The 27,624-nt window shown below is 39.7% G+C and overlaps 1 pseudogene; it reads right to left on the reverse strand.

Moving 5' to 3' along the window:
- Positions 1-23,597: 23,597 nt before the first annotated feature.
- On the reverse strand, positions 23,598-23,716 carry LOC134936905 (5S ribosomal RNA; annotated as a pseudogene).
- Between the last annotated feature and the right edge of the window lie 3,908 nt (positions 23,717-27,624).

The following is a 27,624-nucleotide window of genomic DNA, read 5'->3' on the forward strand; positions in this document are numbered from 1 at the left end:
TTTTATTATTTTTTTTATAGTGCAGCAACTTGGACATTATATCTATTGTCTAAGTGTGTCACACTGGTGCTGCTGTGTCACCCTAAGTGTCACACTGGTCCTGAGCATTAACTCTTAATGCATCTGCACACTGCAGCTGCAAGCTGATGCTCTATATACTATAGGGCAGCATTAACCCTGATGTACAGCACACTGGTGATGTAAACTTTTTTGTCATTGCCTACAATGCAGCATAGAGCTAAGGTAATATATATTTTATACAACTGGTGTGGGGTGTAGGCACCATGCCCCAATGGGTACATAATTAAATATAAGCACTGTGACTCAACTTATGTATGAGCACTCTGATTCCAAAGTGTAAGTGGTAATTTTTGGAAAAAAGTTCAACTAAAAAAATAATATCAATATAATTGTTTTTTTTTAATGCAACTTGTGTGTGCTGTACCCCACTGCATTCACATCACACAAGCAGAGTGGGTTGTCATTTTTGGAAAAAAAATTTTTTGTTATAACTTGTGTGTGCTGTACCAAACTGCATTCATTTCACATAAGCACTGTAAGTCCACAGTGAACGATCATTTTTCTTAAGGTCAAGTAAATAAATAATACTATATATATTTTTTGTACAATTTTTGTGTGCTCATTGATATGGATCACCACGATCAGTTAAGAGAAGAGAAGGCGCAACAGCCAAAAAATTTTAGCACTGCAGCTGCTGCCACCAGTCATGACAATACTAGTGCTTCAACGTCATCTAGTAGTACTGATGCGCAAGGGCACAGGGGGTTTAAAACATGGCATCTGACATTAAAATATTTTTTTTACAGTGGTAAAGAAAAAACTACTCTAATAAAGGGAAAGTTTACTGCAGAAAACCCTAAAATGTCCAACATGCAATTCACCACACAGAGTGGCAAGGAAGTGTTTGGCTTTTTTTTTTAGTGGTGGTTCTGAAACTGTCAGTGAGGCATCATCTTCTGCCTCTCATGATGATGACCTTCTCATCTACAGTATAGAAGAGAATAAGCCCAGAATATGACTGTTTAAATTTTGTCAATCCACCTCTCTAGGTGGTATAAATCTCCTTTGCATACGTAGCTATGCACTAGCATCAAATTACCGATACGCGGTGGATTGGATAAATGCCACCAGTAATTATGTATATACCGTCCTGGAACAAGCCTTCTGTCTCGATATAGCTCTATCTAGTTTGTTGCACATGAGGCCTTCTGATCATCCCCCTAATGTGACTGGTAATCTATTACTTATCACTACCTGTACTACCTGGCGACTAGCTAGCTAGATTTGGTTTAGGACTCTTGGCCCATAACAAAATTTTCCTCTCGCTTCATCTTAATGCTACTATAGGTACTCCCTTCGTGTGGGGTTCACCACTGTCAATGACTTGGCACAAGGAGGGTCTTTTTTTAATCTCACATACCTTACAGGAAAGTTGTTTGACGTTATTGCCACTTCCCCACCTACGCAACAAATACCCAAACTTGTCTATACCTTTATTTGTATATTACCAAATTCAAAGTTTAATCTCCAGTGTCCTTTCTAAGATAACTGACAAAGACACCTCAAATGAGTTGGATGTTATGGTCCGACATGTCACTGACAAAGTGTCCACTACTTCTCTATTATATTTGCATATTAAAAGATGCATTAATTTGGAGGGTCTACAGACAGGAATGGTGAGATGGGTCATTGGCTTACCCAATGTTCCCCTTGCAACAATCCTTTCTGCTTTTATGCATCTTATTAAGACCTTAGTATCTGCTTCTTACATGGAAATGCAATACAAATTATTACAGCGGGCGTTCTATACCCCGAAGTGCCATTTGTTAATGGGTGTCTCTATTGACTCCAAATGCTTCAAGTGTGTGACACCGGATGCAGATTTGTATCACTGCATGTGGAGCTGTCCTGAAGTTCACACATTTTGGATGTTGATAGGTCAGTACATTAAAGACACTTATAACATCACTTTTATGCCAACTCCTGAATGGACATTATGCGACATATACACATCTCCTGCCAGGAATAGACCCTCATTGGGACAAAGAATGTTACTGGCCAAACTGGTGGCAGCCATACGGAAAACAATATTGTCACAATGGATTTCGTCAGACTCGCTGATGATATCTTTATTCTTGCCTAGGGTATCATACCTCTTTTTAATGGACTGACTTGAGATGTCCCTTAATAAAGAGAGACAGGCTGAAAAGTTTTTTAATGTCTGGTTGCCCCATGTTGAATCCTTGCCTCTGTCCTTCAAAGATTTGTTACGAGTAGCAGTTTCCTTGACGTCTTGGTACAACCTTGAACTACTTACATCTGGCAGTCCTCCTTTTTAACTGAGCATCTCCCATGCAAATATATACTGTTACCTATGCTCTATTATGTGTGTGTTCTCATTGGTTTGCATTATGTGATATGAATTTTGACGTTCACAATGCTTTCCACTTTGCTTTATGAAGTATTGTTTGGATTTTTTTCAATCTCCCTTTGTAACTTGTGTGTTCTGTCATATACATGTGCAGTTCTCTATTAAAATATGATTTAATAAATATATAATTATTGGCCTACAAAATGCGATTGTACCCACTGTTCACTTAGCCACATATATGTGGGCAAGCAGAACTGGGCAAACTAAAGGTTCCATGACTGTGATAGCCAATTGGATGGGTGAATCGCTGTCAGCAGCAGGAAAAGCAGTAACAGCTAATAAACAAAGCCAGATCATTCAGAGGTAGGCTACTCTGTGTATTACCTGCTTCAATAAGAGGCATACTACTGACAACTTGTTTGAAAAACTAAGAGATATCATAGCACAATGGTTTACCCCGTTTGGACTCTCCTCAGGATTTGTGATTTTTGATAACACAATTATTGTGAGAGCATTACAGATGGGTGAATTCCACTACATCCCATGTTTTGCTTACACAATCAACTTGGTGGTACAGAGGTTTTTTTTTTAATGACACGTTCAATGCAGGAGATGCTGTCTGTGGCCTGAAAAATGTTTGGACATTTTTGGTATTTAGCTACAACATGTAGGAGATTGTAGCAGCTGCAAGAACAGTTCAATTTGCCCAGCCACCAACAGAAACAAGCAGTAGTAACATTGTGAGCTGTGAGGTGGTCAAAATTGACTGGACATTACTGGAAATTAAGGTTATTGAGGGTAATTATACTGTAAGAACAAAATAAGGCCCAAATTTCATGATTTTAGCAGTTTTTATCAATTATTGGGGGAAAAATAAAGTACCAAATACACAACCAGTCAGGGTGGTTTTGGCAAATCCCAACCCAAAACCTGACAATGAATTAGAACCAAATTCAACAAAAATGGGTCAGTGCACATCTAAACTTTTTGGTTATATCTCTGATAGGATTAACTAATAAAAAATATTTATTACCTGGCAAATTAAGGAAAACCTAAAACATTCTGAATTGACTTTAGATTACTTTCCCTAGTCCAACCTCAGCATGCCCCTTTGTAGATTCCATAAGAAAATCTTTATGAGGGGAGCATGGTCTCTAGGGGTATGGGTCATTAGGTCGACAGTCATTAGGTCAACCACTATTGGTCGACATGCAATGGGTTGACATGGTCGTTAGGTCGACATGGTCATTGGGTCAACATGAACAAGGTCGACATGGAAAAGGGTCGACATGAGTTTTTTTACTTTTTTGGGTGTTGTTTTCTTTGAAAAGTGACTGGGAACCCCAATTAGTTCACCATGTCCCCTCACATGGCTTGCTTCACATGCCATGCTTTGGGCAAGGTGCCTCACTCCACTACCGCTGCACTCGGCACAGGTTACTATTCCTAATCGTAGTCCACGTGGATGGTAAAGTATGAGAAAGTTTAAACATTTTTTTTAAAAACGCATGTTGACCTATTTCCATGTCGACCTAGTACATGTCAACCTAGTGAGCATGTCAACCTAGTGATCATGTCAACTTAATGCATGTTGACCAATAGTGGTTGACCTAATGACTGTCGACCTAAGTGTGGTCGACCTAATGACCGTATCCTGACTCTAGATGCAGCTGCCTTCTCTCCTCTGAGCCGCCATTCTGTGGGCTACCCAGATCTGTACTGCTGTCTAGTACACGTTGCTGTGTATTCTGTCCCTCCTGAATGCACCCAATGGATCTCTCACCTTGCAGCTTAGTACCTCACTGCCAGTTAGGGACTGACACTGCCTGCAATTGAAAATAAAGTCCCTTATGGATGCCCTTTACACCAGTCTATCATGAATTGCCATTGTAGAGGACAGAACTTGGGGCTGACATTTTCTCTACAGCCTGAAGGCTCAGTGGAAATCTTCTAAGCCCAGGACTGAGTACAGTCACCTGGTGGCCACCATTATGGATCTGAACTCTTCCAATATATCAGTTTCCCATGTGCCTGTGTGAGTCCCACTTTCTGCCTTGCTGCTAGTGTCTTGCTGCCTGACCTGTGATCCAACACCAGCTTTCTTGTGGCTCCTCTCCAAGCTACAGCACTACTTTGCAAGATCCTGTTTTTAGCTCCTTGTACTCTATTCATGCTATCTCTATGTGATGCTATGTTGATCATGATCAACAACTATTCCCATCAGGGCTAGCTTCATTGTATCATGCACTCTCTAATATGATGTGATCAGTGACCACCCATACAGCACCTGTGGGCAATCATAACTTGCCTGTGGGCAATCATATCTTCTTCTCTTTGCTGATCCCTTTGGATTTATCATTATGTCTTCTAAGTGGCATAAGAGCTTTAAACTACCTAATCTGTTCTGATTTCCTATTATCTCCTGGCCTCCACAGCAGGACTGGATTTCTTCATAGCTGCTTGAAGGTCATTCTTCACCAACTACATCTTCTGCCGTTATGGACTCTTCCTCTGAGTCTCTGAGCTAATCTCTAGGCAGACAAGGAGCTCTTGCAGATTGAGTTGGTGTATTTGGAAGATCATTCGAGATTATATAACCTGAACATCAAGGGAATGCCTGATTCTGTCTATAATGCTAAACTGATGGGCAGTGCTTTGTTTCTGTTCTGTAAGCTTCTCCCTGTCCCTGAGCAACATGATCGTCTAATAAATCATATCCACCATCTCCCATAGCCATGATCTGTTCTGCATACCTACCCAGAGAAATTCTCAAAAACATTCAATTTTTCCATAGTAAGGAAGCTCTCCTCACCAAGGCCCAGGCTCCCTACAAATTTACTATGTTTTGTCTTTGATTACCCTGGCTAAGAGGTGAGCTCTTCAATTACTGTATCCTTTCAGCTCTTTGGGCCAATGAAATCTCATGGTGGGGCTTTCCAGTGAATATCCTGGATTATTACCACTATTTTACTTATGTGATCTCCTCCCAGACGGCAGATATTAAAATAATTGTGGAATTACACATCACTGATGTTCTGTCAGTGATGCATAAGACTCCTGTGGATCAAAATAGGTAATTGAAGACCTGATTCTCCTCCTAGATTTCCATGCCATTTTGGATGTTGTCTTTTCTTTATGCTGCAGACTTTTTTAATTGACTTCCTCCTGATAACTCTGCTGCCACCATCTGTTTTCCTGAATTATTTTGATTTGCATAGTATGCCTGGGGGTGTATAAGTAGTAAACTATTGTTGCATTTTATATGTGTATCCATAATGCCACTTTTGGTTGGCTATCTATCTATCTATCTATCTATCTATCTATCTATCTATCTATCCCATTGGACCCTGTGACCATGATTCCTGTTAGTCTCCTTCCCCTTTTGGGGACAGTGGTTGAGTCCTTGGGCTATGGAACACTATGTCCCATATTCTGATGACTACTGTCGATGTTCCACAAGTAAGCCTCCTGTGTTACTGCTTCTTCACATCTGACACAATACACTTTTGTTTTATTTGTTAGACTGCCTTCCTTGAAGAGACTGTAACTATTCTGATGTTGCATCTTGTTTGCTTCTTTGTCTTTTTTCATTTTTTCATATCCTAAAAATCTACTGGGATAGAAGGCCTGGCCTCCCTGGTAGCTTCCATTTTCTTCTGGGTTATTGGACACTTGTCAGGATTCTATGTTATCATGTCACAGAAATGGCAAAACAATGTTTATATACCTTGTAGTGATATTATTTAATGCATTATTATCTAACTGTGTTGCAGATCCACTTGTTGTTTCATGGTGGGGGCACGTTCTTCTCCTGTTTGTATACTTACACTAGAGCCTTGCCATTGACACTCTGGGGTATTTTCTCTTCCTTTCCATCTCCCCTTTATTTGATTTATGTATCACCATAATAATAATAATAATAATAATGATAAATGTTTTTAATTTATATAATTATTAATATAATAATAATAATAATAATAATAATGTCTACATTTCAAAAGAATCAATGAATTTCTGAGTACTCGGCAGAGTTAAATAAATAATTTTCAAATAAAGAGTATACAGAAGGGTTTAAACAACCAACTTTCAATGAAACAACAGAAGAGATATACTGTAAGAAATAAAGGGGCTGAGCATTAACAAGCAAATCATAAAAAGAGTAGAGCATGGAATCCAATTAAACTACACACAAAGCAAGCAGTCCAAGAGTCTATTAGAGCTGAGATATAGACCCATTTAATTTCCCAACTCAGGGGGTCATTCCAACCCGATCGCTCGCTGCACTTGTTCACAGCACAGCGATCGGGTCGGAACTGCGCATGCACCGGTGCCACAGTGCGCCGGCGCATGCCGGACGGCCGAAGGCCATCATTCCCCAGCGATCACCTCTGCCTGATTGACAGGCAGACGCTGGGTGGGAGGGGGTTGCATGGTCGTCGTTTGGCCGCCATTTTGGGGGCATGGTTTGGCCAATGCAGGCATGGCCAGACCGTGCGGGGGGTGGGCTGCAGCGGCTGCGTGATGTCATGCGCAGCTGCTGCAACCAAGGGCAGTGACGAGCAACTCCCGGTCAGCCGCAGGCGCTGGCCAGGAGTTACTCAACAAGTAAAAAAGCATTGCCACTGTGTGATGCTTTTGTACTTGTGCAGGGGGGGGCAGACGGACATGCGGGGCAGGCTAGCCCTGTGCTGGGCATCCCCCTGCATGTCTGGAAACATGATCGTAGCTGTGCTAAATTTAGTACAGCTACAATCAATTCAGAATGACCCCCTCAGTGTGGCAGTAATTTCCATGATGTTACTGATTTGAGAAGAGCTCTGGTTGTCTAAATGAGTCTCCTCAAATTTACCTGGCATTCATACTTTTTTGCTGCAGTTTCACAAGAAGTATTTTTTTCCTCCAGAGACTTTTCTTTTTTGTGGACAATTAAGATGAAGTCAATTGCATATAGTAGGTTTCTCTATACATCCTGAAAGGCCCAGGTCTAGCATATGAACTTCAAATTCATACCTTGGGGTAAATGTACTAAGGTGGGAGTTTTGTAGAACTGGTGATATTACGCATAGCAACCTATCAGATTCTACTTAACATTTATCTAGCTGCTTTTAGAAGATAATAGATAGAATCTGATTGGTTGCTATGGGCAACATCACCAGGTCTAAAAAAAACTCCCACCTTAGTAAATTTACCCCCATATCTCTTTTGCCCTACAAAAATCTATTCTTCAGGGTTGATGGTTAGTATAAAATTGAAACTACTGACAGTCAAAACATTGACAGAAAATGTCAACAGGTTGGAATATCACTCGAGTTTGGGTTAATCTTGAATCAACATTTTCAATGTTGACATTCTGAAACTGTCGACAATCTGGTGCCGACATTGTGATAGTTGAAATTTTGTACCTGGACACATTTTCACTATCCATATTATATGTCAACTTTGGTCATTTTCAAAAGTCTAGTCCAGATCCCTATTCTTCTATGTAGTTTGATACAAGTATCTTAAATCTGAAAAACTGGAATATTAACCACAGCAAATATAGTGTATTATTGCAGTTAAATTTAATAAAATAATACATTTATATATATAAAATTGTATATCCTCTAAAACTTTGATTTATAAATTAGATTATGACAGTACTAAAATACTTCTATATTAGTGGTATCCTGCATTCCTGTTTTGAAATGTCAATAGACTCAAAGCGTATTGAGAAATATTGGTAGAAGGAAGTCTAAATGTAATAAGTTCTAGATAGATTTTAATGGGTCAAATATTGTTTTATTACATGCATGTCACAGTGTTTCTAAAATTGCAATAATTTAATTTCCCATGATATAAACAATTTCTAATTTAAGTGGTAAATAAGTTGTATCTTCTCAATTGTGGAACATTGATAATAACTTTTAATATAGGTTAGCATGTAGGTAAGGTGTCTAAATGTAGGATTAGTACCAGAGTGCACATGTGCCAATTCACACTTATACCTGTAATGCCACATGTATGTACCACAATAATGTTGACCCATAAAAATAAAGAGCAGTGCACCTTTAATAAATTAAATACTAATGTTTTCTTAAAGAAAATAATTATTGCTCAAATAAATGAAATAATATATGAATGGTCCCATAATTGATAAGTACAGTAATTGTTGCATCCCTAAAACATGGGGGGTCATTCCGAGTTGTTCGCTCGCAAGCTGCTTATAGCAGCTTTGCACACGCTAAGCCGCCGCCTACTGGGAGTGAATCTTAGCTTATCAAAATTGCGAACGAAAGATTAGCAGAATTGCGAATAGACACTTCTTAGCAGTTTCTGAGTAGCTCCAGACTTACTCGGCATCTGCGATCAGTTCAGTGCTTGTCGTTCCTGGTTTGACGTCACAAACACACCAAGCGTTCGCCCAGACACTCCTCCATTTCTCCAGCCACTCCCACGTTTTTCCCAGAAACGGTAGCTTTTTTTCACACACTCCCATAAAACGGCCAGTTTCCGCCCAGAAACACCCACTTCCTGTCAATCACACTCCGATCACCAGAACGAAGAAAAAACCTCGTAATGCCATGAGTAAAATTCCTAACTGCATAGCAAATTTACTTGGCGCAGTCGCACTGTGGACATTGCGCATGCGCATTAGCGACTAATCGCTCCGTTGCGAGAAAAAAATAACGAGCGAACAACTCGGAATGACCCCCATGGTCTTTCATATTTTGACATAATCCAATAGGTTAGTACGCAAAAAAAAAAAAGAAATGACTGAGCTAACTGGTGAAACATACAGCAGGAGCTGCTACCAAGAGTGACTTTTCACTGCACAAAATGGGACATCCCTGCCCTAAGCGCACTTAGGCTGAAAGATTGGGCCCATAATGTAAGGTACAAATTTTCTCTTTGGCATAGGTATGGTCAGAGAAACATGTACATTGACTAAGACAGGTACAGGTGTATATATATATATATATATATATATATATATATATACATATATATAAATATATATAATATCCCAAAGGTGACACTCTAACGTAAAAGGAAACAATGGAAACAATTGTCCTGCAGGACACTTGTTGCCGTTGTTTCCTTTTACTACAGAGTGCCGCCTTTGAGATATTCTGTGAAGGCTGTGAGCAGCTGAATTTGAGGGCACTGACAAGCATTGTTTGATGTGAGCCGCTGAGTGCCGGCATTGGATATATATTTATTAGGGGTGTGTGCCGGGCCAAATCTTGGGTTTTGGGGCTGGTTCTGTATCTCCCTTATGTTTTGGATCTCTATTGGTTTTTGCCAAAACCAGCCTTGCAGGTTTGGGTTTTGGATCTGTTTGTTTTTATTTTTAGAAAAATAAAAAAACATCTAAAATCACAGAATATGGGGGTGTTTTTGTTCCTACAGTATTAACCTCAATAACATTAATTTCCACTCATTTCCAGTCAGTTTTGACCACCTCACAGCTCACAATATTGTTTTTATCCAGTTTAGGCCAAAAGGTTGCACCGAGGTACTGTAGCTGGATGACTAAGCTAAGTGACAGCAGTGGGCAGCCCAAACATGGCCCATGATCATCTAGGAAACAGAGTGGACTCAGATTCCAAATAAAAAACAAAACATCACCATCCACGCGTCAGATCTTGCAGGCCTTGTCCTTTGTCCAGGATGTCTGCAATAAAGTGGAAAGGAAATATATTTAAGTAATACAAAAGTTAGTTGTGTATATTGGTCAAACACATATTTTTACATGGTACATACTGTGCGTAAAGCTGGCTGAGGCCACTAAACGCTAAACCCTCAAATAGTGAACATTCTTCATTTCAAAATTCCTGAAACTCCTGTAGAAGAAAGAAATAAAGGATTAGCTTAGAAAGAATTTGACAGCAGTTAAGTACTACTTGACAAACCTAATCACACCATCTAATAACACAAAAACAAATTAAAAACCTTTTTTTTGTCGTGAGCCTGGAAAATTTTGGGCCATTTTTGCCATTTTGCTAATTTTTCTAAGAGACCCAGTGGCAGTGATGCAGATCATTCAGCAAAAACTTTTGACATCTGACTGGAGGAACTGTCTACAATTGTAACTGACATATCTACTGTGACTGCATATGATATGGTCACCATTGAAAAATTGGTTGATATTTATTTAAGTCATAACATTCCAAGTAGGCATGTCAGACAGTCTATTTCAATACTGGCAGGAAAAGGAAAAGCAAATTTGGAGGCCCTTGCAAAAACTGGCTTTGTTTTACTTAACCACTTAACCGACAAATTATTTTCCGAAAAAATGTTCAGAAAATGTCAGTTTATTTTATCAGTGAATTAGTTGTAGAATGTGTATTTAACCTTATTCAAAATAATTTTAGTTAAAAAAAATATTTTTATATTTGAAAAAGAAGTTTTTTTTAATCGAAACATCGCTCACAACATCAGAACATTGTGACCATCAGAAACATCATGACTATTGTGGCTTTCCTTTTGAAAGCTGGGACAGCCACCAGGTACACAGGGGGAGCTTGGGGGGGCTCAGGCAAAACACGTAGATTGCCGAGCAATGGATCCAGACACTCTATATGCTGATCTCTGAGCTCAGTTCTTATGGTCTGCCGGCAGACACCCTATAACCTCCGCTACTACTGCAGCATACATCTCCACCAGCGGGACCATCTTTCAGTGAGTACCCGCTCAAAGACTATATTACATTGCTATACAGATAATATTTACATCTATTTTATATCAAATACATTTGAATTTTATTTGAAATACTTGCATATGCATTTTTATTATATCCTTTAGTTTAAGAGTGAGCACTGGGAGTACACCCTTTTGTTCTAGGATTCATGTACACTTCCCCAGTGGCTGCTATTATCTGCAGCTGCTGGCTGTGGGGTCCTGCCATGCTGATTGATCATCAGTGATCAGAAGCATGGCAAACATTGGGGGAGGGTGCAGGGAGGCAGAGGGACCTTCTGGTTCCTCTGACAGCTGCAGTGAAGGGAAGTTTTTCTTACCTGCCGCTGCAAACACTCTCTATCTGACTGGTCGCATCCTGTGTGACCAGGTCAGATAAGACATTGCTGGTAAGGTCGCATCTAATGTGATCATGCCAGGAAAGTGGTTAAGTTGCCCCCCCTCCAGTGTGTATACAGGAAGAGTTTTCAATGCATCCAGGAATTTGGATGTACAGTATACTGGGGTACAGCACAAAATAATAATATAAGAACAAATATACAGTATATTGCAATAAAAATTATTTTCTTTTTTTTAAACACTGGGGCAGAGTCATGGATGGATGGATGGATGGATGGATGGATGGATGGATGGACAGAACACAGAACAGCCCTTGTTCTGGAAGGCGAAGCAGTAGCCCCTGGATGTATAGTATACTAGGGTATAGCAAAAAAGATTTAATTGCTTTTTTTGATACTGGGCCAAAGCCCCTGGATGGATGGATGGATGGATGGATGGATGGATGGATGGACAGGACACCCCTAGATGGATGGAGCAGCAGCAGCACTTGGATTTATATACTGGGAAGATGGACACAGCAAAAAATATTTCAAAACAGAATGTATTTAAAAAAGCAATGCATTAGGCAATGCTCAAGATTTCAGTTCACAAAAAGATGAATTAGGCAAAGAAAAAGTAAAAAAGACAATTTTTTAGATGCTGTGATCATGTTTTTAATTTATTTTGGATCAAGTTCTTCTGTTGCTGAAGAAAATCTACAAAATGCAGAAGGTTCACATTCAAGTGTGGAGAGTTTAGTTATATTAATTTAATTTACATTTATTTAATTTATTATTATTATTAATAATAATATTAATTTAAACGAATCACAATGTTGTGATAAGAAGAATTATTAAAATAGGACAATAAGTTATAAAAATAATATGACAACTTTTTTCTCTCCCTGCACTGTTATTCTATATGAAGCAATAGGACATGAATAAACTTGATTCAACAAGTAAAAAAAAAATATTTTTAGTTCATTTTAATCAATAATGGCTGGTCTCATAAAAAAATCAATAAAATAACATCTAGCAAAGTGAAAAACACAATAAATTCAGAGAGGTGGATCATATAGAGCTAAAAAATATAAAAATTACTGTCCATAGTTGGACTTTACTGTCAACTGCATTGAAAGTGTTATGGTATTATCAAACTGTTTGTACTAACAATCTGTGTATCAATTGTGAATTTGAGCAAAGTCTATGCCTTTTCAAGTTATGTGTGCCCATGAATGCAGTCTGTGATTAGAAGGCCAGGAAACTTGCTTGTTTACAAAGTATGTTTTGTACAAACAAGCCTTGGAAATCTTTATCAAATTAAACTGCATTTAATTGTAAAGTATTCCTCTGATGAACCTAGAAGCCTGTGAGGCCTGTGCTGCATGCCAGCAGTTTGTGAAATTAAGTGTAAATACTGTAATTAATGTAGGCAGGTAGAATTCAAGTACTAACAATTTTTTTTAAAAACAGCACCAGTCTACCAATACTAGCATGCCTTTCCTGTGATCATGGGAAGGAAACTGTAATCTATCTATGACACATGGTGTCAAACAGAACTACCCTGACAAAGCCCCAATATCGGCAAAAATGAATTATCTTAAGATGGGTATGTACTGAGTGATATGTTGTCCAATCCAGCGGATCGGACTGACATATAACTCATAATAGCACATATATCATGCACTGTGTATGCCCGATATGTGGGTGCTAGCGGTCGTTAGCGATGTCCTCAGGTTTGATGTGATGTACATCAAACCTGATGATATCGCTAGTGTCCAGTTGTATGCTAATGAAGGATGGAACATGATCATTCCTTCCTTCATTAACATTGCTTCAGTGTTATCACATTGCATCTGGGCTGATGGGCATTTGTTCCAGTGTCAAAATGAATGCCTGTCGCTTCTGTGAGCAGAAGGAGTGTATGTACGTGCACTCATCTGGAAGTGGGAGACCCTGACAGCTGGCAAGTAGGAAGCTCAGGACAGCAACTGCAGAGGATTGTACAAAGTCCTATACTGCAGTAACACCACAGAGCAGCGTCATCACCCATAGTACCCAGACATCCACAGCAAGTGGAGAAAGGCAGTAGCTAGCAAACTACTGTTCAGGTGGAAAAGCAGTGTGGACTCCACTACACTCCACACTTACCAACTCGGACAATAAGTTTATACACAACCAGCATAAAGTGACATGCATTAAAGTGTAAAACATATGCTGGAGTAATGTGACCTTGATTATTGCATATACTGTATCACAAGACATTTTCACTGTGTTAAACAAACCTGAATTTAGTGGCTATAGATAAGACTGAGCGTTAACCGTTTTATTGACACAGTGGAAGGTGTAATACTGCATAAAACTGAAAGTATACTGTTTTAATTGTTTATTATCTTTTTAATGTTAGTTATTGTACACACAGTACTGCAGTGAGTTTTCTGTTTTCTGTTTATACGTAAAATAAATTGTGAAAATATTTAAAAAATACACCTCTGATAGGAAGTACTAAGTCTGCGCCTGATCTCCACATTACTTGTAAAAATAAATGTACCTAACAGCAAAGTATTGAAACTTTACAAGAGGATAAATTAGGCAGCACATATAGCAGCACTCAATTCTACTTCCATAATCACTCATGCAGGTGGTAATTTTTATTTAAATTCAGAAATAACTATATTGCAACATTAATTCGACTGGATTAAGTTACTGTGTGATACAGTTCATATTGTTTATTTTTATTTTGTTTTAAAAATGTATCTATGTATTTATCAAATGTTTTATATATAAAAGGTATTATCAAAACCATCATTTATTTTTATAAGATATCAAGCGATGTGTAGTTTTAAGAAAATTGTTAGTCACATTAGTTAAATCACACAAAGGTTTGTCATAAACAGCCGGGAGGTTTGCAAATATATAGATTTTTTTTCTGCATGATTAAAAATATCTTTATTCTATTTTATTTGTTTCATTTTATTTTCTAAAGTAATTGTATTGTTTAAGCACCACACAATCTATAGTGTCTCTGGTTTCTTTTGAGAATATCAGGGCTACATGGTGGAGTAGGATACACTTGAATTAACCATTAATGGTGGCCAGGGCTGGATTAAGGGAGTGGCGGCGAAAGTAGCGGACGCCCCAGGGCCCCCACACATTGCATTGTTGAATCGGAGGAGTCTACTTCTGGTGACTCGGATGTTCATTAACAGCAGCCTCCAAGGAGCTTCTCCATACACAGGCAGTCTCACGGCATTGTGAAGGGAAATCCCGCAAGAGTTTCTGTGTGCCCTGTCCCTGCTGCTGCTCTGCTCCGAATGTCCAGGTGTATGTGTGTGTTTGTGTGCATCTCTCATTAGGGGGGCTTTGCCAGCAATAGTGGGGGAACCCAACAACCTCTGTTGCCCTGGGCCGCCACCTGCCTTTATCTGGTCCTGAGAGTTGCCTTGATGTTGTGTTATTCATTGTGAGTGCTGTCTCAGGCAAAATCACAGTCAGCTCTTTTAGAATGAAGTATCTAGGTCAGGCATTCCCGACCTTTGTCCTCAAGACACATTAAGGCTGATATCCAATTGCCAGTGTTAATTTACTGCACAGCAAAAACAGGCTTTTTAGCTTGATAGTATTATTGGGCAGTCCAATTAGAGCCCATTTTTACCATGCACAGGATAAGTTTCCAGACCCATGTGTTACAGCGCAAAAAGTGTTTGTGAGGGCTGGTTATCAGGGATTATGCTTAAGCCTAATAACTGATAAATGTTGATAGACAGGCTGGATAACCCTGGGGGAATCCATTAACCGTGGTAATATGCCACAGTTGGATATCCCCTTAACAGTGCAGGTTTTACTGACATTCAGGCTTCAGCATATATGGTTAGATCAAAATAACTAAGGTACTAATTAAGTCACCTGTGCTCAAGCATGAATATAACTAAAACTGGACTGTTAGTGTATGCTTTAGAACTGTGGTTGGGAATACCTGATCTAAGTTCAGGCTGTCCATTACTAGGGAGGAGATGTGCTATACAGTGAAAACAGTGGAGAAGTGAGCCAGTGAAGAAGTTGCCCACAGCAACCAATCAGCATTGAAGTAATATTTATAATTTGCATACTATAAACTTATACATAGCAGCAGATTGGTTGCCATGGGCAACTTCTCCACTGGCATTTTATCTTGGTAACTTCACCTTTCAACCACTCTGCTGCTGCAGAGTGCTGTCCCATCTGTCATGCTCAGCCTGCTGGGACACCCTGGGACCACAGCCACAACTCCTCCCAGTAATGCATTAGTGAAGACAATTTCAGAACTATCAAATTTACCCTCCTGTGTATTCAATTGTGTGCTGTTTTCACCTATGTTTAAGGCATTTTCGCCAATGCCTTTTCACTTTTTTTTTAATGAAAAGTTATTGGTGAAAAATGGCTCAAAATCAGTGAAAACGCGGGCCATTTTCACCAATTTTGAAGCATTTTTCATCAATGCGCCAATCCACGTGTTTTTTGCTCCTGCCAAATATTTCGCCTAGGCGTAGAAATGGCTCTTCTATTGTATAGGGCGAATCCCCATTCAGCCTAAAACATAGCAGAAGTACAGTTTTTTTCACCTAGGCTGAATACTCCACAGAGCCTGCTACAGCAGGATAAAAAATGGGACAGCACCCTGTGCCAGCAGACTGCTTGGAAAGGTGAAGCCACCCATGGGCATCTAGAGGTAAGCGCTCATCCACTTCTCTGCTGCTCCAGGACATCAGCACCTCTTTTTTTTTTTTTTTTTTTCTTTTGCAGGGGAGTGGGACAAGTTTTCTTGTTCCACAGCTTTCCGACACCTCTGGGCTCTACCTTATATACCTAAAATATAAAAAAACAATATACTGTATGTTGTGTAGAGTACTCATTCATAAGGGCTTAATTGAAATAATTAAATGACATTAATCCATTAACATATAATTATCCACACATCATAACAGTGCCAAATTGACTACAGAATTATCTGCTGTAAAATACAAGCAAGACTAATATAGGTCAATTAATATCTAAATAAAGAACAATTTAAATGTGTAAAGTTACAACAATGTTAAAGTGTCCATTTAGTAAGTAAATAGATACTGAGAATCAAAAAACATAACAAAAGATTGTTATGAAACAATGCTAAAGTATTCACTGAAATAAATAATATACTGTAAGACTTAGCAATTTTTAAGTGGGAATAACAATACATCCTTTTATTAGTAATTCATTCATAAATCTTAGCCCAAAATATAACTTTCATTTAAAGTTGTACAACTTTTCTTTATTTTTTATTTTTTTAAATGTAAAACTATTGAGACTGTAAACTGTGTAAGTTAATAAACAATTTGCTTCATTAATATATGTTATACTGTATGAGCAGAGTGCTCTTACTTCTGTCTATCATTATCCAGTCTTGTTTTAATACTGTTCTAAACTGTTTTGTTTCCAGTTGTAAAACAAAATGAAATATTCTAGTGCTTTCTAATTAAATGTTAATAAATAAATAAATAAGTATGCCCTTCAATGTATTTGAGATTAATAACAATTATTATTATTATGACATTTTATTTATAAGGTGCCACAAGTGTTTTGCAGTGCCATACATAGGACAGACATTAGAACAATACAGGGTACACAGAATGTAACATTACAGTAACTGAGAAACTAAAACAGAGCACCACAATTCTCAGTACACAATACAGCTGAGATGTAAGGAAGCAAAGGAGTAATTGGCCTACTACTAGGGGCAGGCAACCATTGGAAGAGATAAACCGTAACAAGTGAGAAGAGATGCGGGTATAGACATTCACTAAGTAAGAGAGAGCTGTAACTGAAGTGTGAAAGAAGAGGGTTGTGACAGCAGGAGGGCCCTGCTCCAAGGAGCTCGCAATCCAGGGGGTGGGAAGGTGACAGACAGGTGACATGAGGTGCAAGCAAGCAGAAGGTGGCTTGATGGCAGGAAGCAAGCGAGGCATAGATGGCCAATGCATAAGGCAGGGGATTGGGAGAGTGGCCTCGAGTCTCGGTTATGTGGAAGGGTATGCAATAATAATAATAACACCGGTCAACAAAAACAATTTTTTTAAACTATTTTATGATTCTCTATATTGAAAAATAACCAAAACCTTAGTTTATTTTTGAAAAACTTTACTTTTGGGGGTCATTCTGACCTGATCGCTCGCTGCAGTTCTTCGCAGCGCAGCGATCAGGTCAGAACTGCGCATGCACCGGCGCCGCAGTGTGTTGGTGCATGGCTGACAGCTGAGGCTGTCGTTGCCTGATGATCGCCTCTGCCTGATTGACAGGCAGAGGCGGTCGCTGGGCAGGAGGGGGCAGCAAAGTGGCATTTGGCTATTGTTTTGTGGGCGAGGTCCGGCCAATGCAGGCATGGCCGGACCATGCGGGGGGTGGGCCGCAGCGGCTGCGTGATGTCACATGCAGCCACTTCGACCCAGGCACCGACGAGTAGCTCCCGGCCAGCACGCAAAAGCTGCACTGGCCGGGAGCTACTCCTGAAGTGCAAAAGCATTGCCGCTGTGCAATGCTTTTGCATTTCTGCAATGGAGCAGGGACTGACATGAGGAGTGAGCTTGCCCTGTGCTGGGCGTCCCCCCACATGTCTGTGTTCCTGATTGTAGCTGGGCTAAATTTACCACAGCTACGATCAAGTCAAAATCACCCCCTTTGTCCCTTTCACAATGATCAACAAATATTAATGTTTTTGAATGACAATATAAGGAGAAGCATGTTTTAGTAAGTAAGGGAGGGGATGAGTGGGGGGAAAGCAAGTGGTATTCTTACCCTCATTACACGTAAGCAGTATGTAAATATTTAGATAGCTAAACCATGTCCATCTCTAAATGCACAGACAATGAGATTTCTGGAATTGTAAACCTTTTATTAATACAGACTGGAATGATTGTCCGTAATAATATAGCTGTAGCTCTGCAGATTAGATCACTGTACATGTAACAAATAAGAGAATAAACATGTAACAAAAGAGAATAAAAAGTGCACGGAAATGAGATTTAAGTCTCTGGGGTAGAGGAGACTTAACACAGCCTGTCAGCAACTAATGCACAGATAACTGAGTAGTAACAAAAATAGAAGATCTAACCCTTTGACCTGTCACATGGCAAAAGGCAGCTAAGCATAGACAAACAAATGCAGAAAAAAATAACATGGGTGCCTATTTGGAAGAGCAAGGTGAACATTTTCATCAAGATGTGATGGACTTTGAACGTCATTATCATGGGCAATACAATGAGAGTATGATGGGAGATTATATTTGGGAGCTAATACGAGAAAGTCCATGCAATCACAGAAGAAATAAAAAAAATATTAATTTCTAAACTTTTTTTTATATATTCTGTTACAGTAGTAGTTTGTTTAAAAAAAGTAAAAGTAATTCAAGTTCATAACAAAAGTTTGTTTTATTTTTACATACAATAAAGTTATGAAAATAGGAACATTTTCTTAACATCCGTAATTTCATTCTGATAGCTACAAAAGCAAACTATTTTTTCTTTAATTAGTAATGTGGAAGAAATAAAATTCAGATATGCAGAACCCAGACTCAAAATTTGGGTTGACCAGTGTAATATTTAGCTGTAGAAAGCATAATCTGTTGAGCTACACAATTGAGCACAAACCCAGATTGTCTTTCTCACAATATATCATTATAATTATGCTTTTGTTTTCTTTTTTCCTTGCACTCACTGTTTTACTGCTTCCTTCCCACTTAGATCTGCACTTGAAATTGTCTGCTATAGGTTTAGTGAAGTCATCTATCTTTTATTAATCATAGAGCTGGTATAAAAGCCATAAAAAGCACTTTAGAAGAAAGCACCATGAAGCATGATTGTGGAGGGAATTGAATTGATCCTAAAAAACAACTACTTTAATTTTGATGGTATATTCTACAATCAGGAAGTTGGTATAGCAATGGGGACCAGGTTTGCACCCAGTTATGCCAATATTTTCATGACCAGATGGGAAGAGTCACCTGTCTGGCATGGACATGACTGGGTGGATAACCTGGCCAATTGATGGAGATATATAGACAACGTGTTCTTCCTGCGGAAAGGAGATTTCACATCCTTGGAGTACTTCTGTAAATATCTTAATGATAATGATTTAAATATCAAACTTACTTTTTCCATCAGCAATGAAAAAGGTAATTTTCTAGATCTGAATATTGGTATATGTGAAGGAAAAATAGAAACTTCAACCTATTTTAAACCATCTGATTATAATACGTATACAGATGCAACAAGTAACGTATCTAAAGTACAATTCACTAGATTATATAGGAATTGTACTAATGTAGAGGAGGAAAAAAAGGAAGTCCAAAGCATGGAAATTAAATTTATTAGTAAAGGACATGATGCAGCTAAGCAGGACCGTACCATTCAAGAAACATCAGTTATGAATAGAAATCAACTCTTACAGAATAAGAACAGAGATATTAAAGATAGCAATCCATATGATTTAACCTTTAATACGAAAATATATCAGCTAACATAGGTCTATTGAATCTATGTTTCATAGGAATTGGCACATACTGTTAAGAGATACAACATTGTCTGAAATACTTCCAGAGTGACTACGTTTTATATGCAAAAGGCACAAACAATTAAAGACAAGATAGTGTCTAGTGCATTTATAAATAATACTTCAGGGGTAAGTACACATCACATATGTGCCATGACTGCATTATGTGTAAGACTTGGCCAAATGGGGATAAGAAAACAACAAATTTCAATCATAATGGAACTACATACCAAATTAAACCTTTCAACACATGTAACTCTAAGTATTGCATAAACGCTATTAAATGCTCTTGAGAAAAAATTTAAGTGGGCAAGACCACTGTATCTTTAAAAATACGATGGTCTGAGCACATACGCAATAATAAGAAAGGTAACAAAAATCAACCCTTTGTTTATTGCACTTTAAAAATGTGCATAACTGTTCGGTTAAACATATAAAAAATTTCTGGGTTATAGATCAGGTTAAAGACAATTTGCGTAATAATAACAAAGACTCTATATTAGCGAAGAAAAAAACTAAATGGATTTGTATTTTAAATACACTAAAACCGTGGGGCTTGAATCATGAGTTTGAATTAAGATGGTTTTTGTAAACTCTAAGAAAATGTAATGTATGTTTATGTATGTTCTTAGCAACAACTAGAGATGTGCACCGGACATTTTTCGGGTTTTGTATTTTGGTTTTGGATTCGGTTCCACAGTCGTGTTTTGGATTCAGACGCATTTTGGCAAAACCTCCCTTAATAATTTTTGTTGGATTCAGGTGTGTTTTGGATTCGGTTGTTTTTTTTTAAACCCCTCAAAAACAGCTTAAATCATAGAATTTGGGGGTAATTTTGATCCTATAGTATTATTAACCTCAATAACCATAATTTCCACTCATTTCCAGTCTATTCTGAACACGTCACACCTCACAATATTATTTTTAGTCCTAACATTTGAACCGAGGTCGCTGGATGACTAAGCTAAGTGACCCAAGTGGGCGGCACAGACACCTGGCCCATCTAGGAGTGGCACTGCAGTGTCAGACAGGATGGCACTTAAAAAACTAGTGCCCAAACAGCACATGATGCAAATAATAAATAAAAAAAGATTGCAAGATGGAATTGTCCTTGGGCCCTCGGGCCCTCCCACCTACCCTTATGTTGTATAAACAGGACATGCACACTTTAACAAACCCATCATTTCAGTGACAGGGTCTGCCACACGACTGTGGCTGAAATGACTGGTTGGTTTGGGCCCCCACCAAAAAAGAAGCAATCAATCTCTCTTTGCACAAACTGGCTCTACAGAGGTAAATGTCTCCATGGAGGAATAGATTATAATTCATTTTGATGAACATCATCTTCTCCACATTTTCTGGAAGTAACCTACGCCGATCGCTGACAAGGTTACCGGCAGCACTAAACACTCTTTCAGAGTACACACTGGAGGGGGGGCCAACTTAGGTAAAATAAAGCCAGTTTGTGCAAGGGCCGCCAAATTGCCTCTTTTTCCTGCCAGTATACGTACGGACTGTCTGACATGCCTACTTGGATGCTGTCACTCATATAATCCTCCACCATTCTTTTAATGGTGACAGAATCATATGCAGTGACAGTAGACAACATGTCAGTAAAAGTTGGCAGGTCCTTCAGTCCGGACCAGATGTCAGCTATCGCTCCTGACTGCCCTGCATCATTGCCAGTGGGTGGTTTTGGAAATTTTATCCTTTTCCTGGCAGCTCCAGTGGTGTGAGAAAATGAAGGAGGAGCTGTTGGTGGGTCACGTTCCGCTTGACTTGACAATTGTCTCACCAGCAGGTCTTTGAACATCTGCAGACTTGTGTCTGCCGGAATGAGAGATACAACATAGGCTTTAAACCTAGGATCGAGCACGCTGGCCAAAATGTAGTGCTCTGATTTCAGCAGATTGACCACCCGTGAATCCTGGTTAAGCGAATGAAGGGCTCCATCCACAAGTCCCACATGCCTGGTGGAATCGCTCCATTTTAGCTCCTACTTCAATCTCTACAGCTGCTTCTGCAAAAGCCTGATGAAGGGAATGACCTGACTCAGGCTGGCAGTGTCTGAACTGACTTCACGTGTGGCAAGTTCAAAGGGTTGCAGAACCTTGCACAACGTTGAAAATTTTCTCCACTGCGCTTGAGTCAGGTGCATTCCCCCTCCTTTGCCTATATTGTAGGCAGATGTATAGACTTGAATGGCCTTTTGCTGCTCCTCCATCCTCTGAAGCATATAGAGGGTTGAATTCCACCTCGTTACCACCTCTTGCTTCAGCTGATGGCAGGGCATGTTCAGGAGTGTTTGCTTGTGCTCCATTCTTCAGCATGTGGTGGCTGAATGCCGAAAGTGGCCCGCAATTCTTCAGGCCACCGACAGCATCTCTTGCACGCCCCTGTCATTCTTTAAATAATTATGCACCACAAAATTCAATGTATGTGCAAAACATGGGACGTGCTGGAATTGCCCACATGTAATGCATGCACAATATTGGTGGCATTGTCCGATGTCACAAATCCCCAGGAGAGTCCAATTGGGGCAAGCCAATCTGCGGTGATGTTCCTCAGTTTCCGTAAGAGGTTGTCAGCTGTGTGCCTCTTATGGAAAGCGGTGATACAAAGCATAGCCTGCCTAGGAACGAGTTGGCGTTTGCGAGATGCTGCTACTGGTGCTGCCGCTGCTGTTGTTGCTGTGGGAGTCAATACATCTACCCAGTGGGCTGTAATAGTTATGTAGTCATTAGTCTGCCCTGCTCCACTTGTCCATAGTTAAGTGGACATTGGGTACAACTGCATTTTTTAGGACATTGGTGACTCTTTTTCTGATGTCTGTGTACATTCTCGGTATCGCCTGCCTAGAAAAGTGGAAACTAGATGGTATTTGGTACCGGGGACACACTACCTCAAGCAATTCTCTAACTCCCTGTGAACTAACGGCGGATACCGGACGCACATCTAACACCAACATAGCTGTCAAGGCCTGAGTTATCCGCTTTGCAACAGGATGACTGCTGTGATATTTCATCTTCCTCGCAAAGCACTGTTGGACAGTGAATTGCTTACTGGAAGTAGTTAACAAAAGAGGGAGGGAATACCGCACAGGATAAATGTATAGATAAATGATATTCTAAAACCAAAATCGATGATACAAGAAAACAATGTTTTCTAATTCTAATATTGCTTGGTGGTGCACCCTGAGTCAGTGTAAGAACATGGAAAAATACGGAGAAAAGAAGACTCTTTTGTGGGCGCACTCTTTAACTTGAAATGAATATTTGAGAATAATCAGAATAGATTAAAAGTTTAAATTTTAATTCAACAAAATTAAGATAACAAGTGGTTCATAAAGAAAATAATGGTAAAAAGAGATAATAATATATTCAAATAGCACAGAGTGCTTGATACATAATGAAAACTCAATTCCGGCTGATGGAAGAGATTCTGAGTGTTTATAAACAACTAGTTTAGATTTTTAGACGGCACGTTCTACTGATAAACAAAACACTGTTAAATGTTCCTTGTCAAAGTCTAATTTATACAAATAAAACAGTCCAAATGCTGGTTAAGCTTATCGATAATAAAAGGGTGGAAAGTAAGATGGCAGTGCGAATCATCTGTCAGTGTTAGACACTATAAGGCTAAACCAATGGGCTCTACTAAACTGAGTATTCCTCAATGGTCACCCACTTGAGTACTGACCCAGCCCAACACTGATTAGCTTCCGAGATCAGACGGCTTCGGGCGTTTCCAGTGTGGTATGATAGTAGAGGAATTGAACAATGATTGGAAGCTCTGGAATCACTGATGAGAGTTCACGAATTTACATAGTTATTAGAACAGATATCAGAGGTAGAGGAAACCAGATGGATCTGCTGCCAATGTTAGACAAGGGCTTGGCCCTGAATCAATGGTGAGAGTCCACGAAACACAGAGAAGAATGAAATTAGATAGAACTGCTAGGGATTCTGACAGTATTAGAATTCAGAAATAGGCGAGACATAAAATGTCTGAGAAAAAGAATAAGCATGGAAAGGGATGACAATGTAACCAGCAGGCTGTATGAAAGTATCCAACTGCAGGATGTTAGATGTTTAAAGGAAACAAAGAGATAACAAGGGAACTGTAGCGAAATTACAGTGGTGTATCCTGACTTAAGCAAGTCTATGGGGTTTGAATCAAATCACTGATAATATCATAATGCATGTACCGTAAGTAGTACATTGGGATATAGAATGCATGAAATATTATTGATGTTAATGTAGCTAAAAATGCTGGAACAGGTTAGCTAATAAACTGGTAAACCATAGATTTGACTTTAATCAAACAAGTATTTTTTATAAATTGTACCAGCAAGCACGTTTAATGACTGTGCAGTGATAGCGGGCCATTAACTGTGGATAAACAACTTGTATTCAGAAAAATAAAGATACAAATACACAGATGAAAATAAGAAAGAAAGGGAGCTGATATTACCGCGCTGGGTATTGTGCTGAAAAGACCCCTTGTATAGTCCTGTGAAACCGTCCCGTTAATACAGGTACCGCTGGCTTGGTAGAGCCCCCGGTGTCTCAGTTAGTGAGGGAGGGGAAGGCGCCAGACGCCGCCGGCCTGGCGGAGACGATGGCGGATGCGGGAAGCCGTCCACTGCTTAGACGGGGACGAAAAGGTCAGAGGAGGCGCTGAGCGCACTGGTGCTGAGGAACGTCCGTTGCTTCGGTCAGCCAGAAGAAGAGTGGGTGATGTCGGAATCGGAAGACGCGTTACACCCGTCCACCGGGCTTGGTCACTTCCTGAAGTGGATTCTACTGGAGAAGAGGACCGACCCGCGTGGGAACATAAGGTAAGTATGTGTATATGGAGGTGTGGATGGATGTATTAAAGTTATACTTTCAAGGTGTGTGTGTGTTGTCTTTATTGGGGTATTTTTTTAGTAGTAGTACTACAGGTACCAGCGGGCCCATTTTTCCACCGCATGCTGGTACTTGTGGTTCTCCAAGTACCAGCTTGCGGGGGAGGCTTGCTGGGCCTTGTAGTACTGCTACTAAAAACAATATCAATCACTTTGAACAAAGGCTATCAGCCCCCATCCGCAGCCCATTGGATGGGGGGGACAGCCTCGGGCTTCACCCCTGGCCCTTGGGTGGCTGGGGGGGGACCCCTTGATTGAAGGGGTCCCCACTCCCCCAGGGTACCCCGGCCTGGGGTGACTAGTTGGATATTTGATGCCACGGCTGCAAGCCACTGTATAAAAGTGACCCCTGGCTGTGGCATTATCTGTCCAGCTAGTGGAGCCCGGTGCTGGTTTCAAAAATACGGGGAACCCATACGCTTTTTGTCCCCCGTATTTTTGGAACCAGGACCAGGCGCAGAGCCCGATGCTGGTTGTTTAAATATGGGGGAACCCCTGTCCATTTTTTCCCCAAATTTCTGCAACCAGGATCGGCTCAAAGAGCCCGAGGCTGGTTTGCCTTAGGAGGGGGGACCCCACGCAATTTTTTTTTAACATTTAAATTTTTTTTTTTTTTTTTTTACAAGGTGCACAATGAAGCCCAGCACGGATCTCTCAGATCCGGCCGAGATTCATTGTATTAAAGTCGGCAGTGTTTTACAAGTCACTCACGTAAAACACTGCCAAAAAAAACGAATGATATCGACATCGGAAAACCCGAAAATGCAGAATACGGCAGCTTAGTAAATTAGTCGTAATCAATTCAAAAAGTTGCATATTTACACTTTCAATGTCATTCGTGATTGAACTTTGACCTCAAATGGGAAAATACGAATCTTAGTAAATTTACCCCAAGGTATAAGTGCATCAACATAACAGCAATGTAGTATTTCACTGGGCTGTAGTCTAGCAAACAACGAAGCCTGAGTCATTACAAACCACCCTAATATAGCCTCATGAATCATAACTCCAGACCCTCATTGCACATTGATTGGTTGTGCTAACCAAACCAGGGACAAACCACACAGGCTTTTTTAAATACAAACAAACAAGCCTGGCACTGTGTCAGTGTCAGTCTGATTGCTTTCATCCACATTCCATGCTGTACACTATATTGTAATTTATCAATTCATATTAACAGCTGATCAACTCATACCAAAGTCTTCATACCCTGGTCAGTCTTAAACAGAATAAATAATTTCATGATCATTGCTATGCTGTTTATTAGGGATAAACCTTATCTGCATGCAGCAATTAAAGGTTAAGAGCATCCCAAGAATTTGAACCAGAAACCTACGGAGTCACCTGACATGAGTCGAAATATATACGAAGTGGAACAATAGGGGCTTGGAATAAAATCAAAGCAAAAAAAGCAAACATTTTTAACAGAAGACATACAAAGTAATGATGACGTTCTGTTGTTGACACAATTCCAAAAATAAAAATGTTCACAGCTGCATATTGTCAACAAACAAACTGTTGACAGGTATAAATGTTGACAGGTACAAAATGTACTGTAAATAGTAAAAATGTAGACATGGTACAAAATGTCAACAATATGTCAACAAAAAAAATGTTGACAGGTACAAAATGTTGATAGGTACAACATTTTGTCAATCAAGATGTCGACAGGTACTAAATGTTGAAATCCAAAATGTCCACAGGTGGAAAATGTCTACAGTCAAAATCCGGGCAAACATTATACAGACCATCTGTCCAATCAGCCTGGTTAAAATGAAAATCTGGTAATGTATGGGAGCAAATAATAATCAACAATTTGCTCGCAAACACTGGATTATGGACAAAAATGGTTATTCAGAAAAATTGATCAAATCACAGATTTATCCAATTTGACCATTTTTGCCTGTTTTCCAGAGTTTGGGAGCATATGGTCGATTGCCATTTGCTTCCATGCATTGCCCTATTTTCATTCCAACCAGCCAGATTGGACAAAGTCTGCCAGATAATTGTATAGTGTATGCACAGCTTTAGATAAGATGAATCCAAACATAACCCATGATCTGGTACAAGTTCTGGCAAACTGTCTATGTACTGTGTATACGTGCATTGGAGTCTGTCTGCACTGGCAAATTGCCTCTCTCTCCACAGCCATAACCAATGGCTCTCATCACCAGGGATCCATAGCATCTGGGCATCTTTATGTAGGAGGTGCTTTTTACTTTAAAGCAGCATAGGGGTATCGCTGAACAAAAGCACAGGATTTAAAAGATGCTCTTATTTCTATTTTTCACTGATTTGCACAGCTCTTCTGTACTGGGGGTTGGCCGCTTCAACTAACAAGCTAGCAATATATGCTAAAAAAGACAATCAGACTACCATTTAATGGCTGTTGGACAAATGATCATAAACTTCAGCATACAGCTGAGACAAGCACCATACCTGTATATTGCTAAACCAACACTGACATTTAGGGGTGTCCATGTCAGCTCACATTTCTCAAACTGCCCTTATAGAGAAGCCTCTTCACCTCCTTCCACCATTTTGGAACCATCTGAACATGATGTGGGGAGCAGTACAAGTAAAGATGGTGATGATGAATCTGATGAGGAGGACATCATACACATTGAGGATTTGTGTGTGGAAGTGGGACAGGATGAGGGGGATATGTGTGTACTATCTGATAGTGAGGATGTTGTTTGTGTAAGTCAGCCACCGGTGGCTACAGTTGTTGACCGTGATAAAAAGAAAGCCATTGCGATGCCTGGGCA

The sequence above is a fragment of the Pseudophryne corroboree genome, chromosome 6, assembly GCF_028390025.1.
Source record: "Pseudophryne corroboree isolate aPseCor3 chromosome 6, aPseCor3.hap2, whole genome shotgun sequence".
NCBI lineage: Eukaryota > Metazoa > Chordata > Amphibia > Anura > Myobatrachidae > Pseudophryne > Pseudophryne corroboree.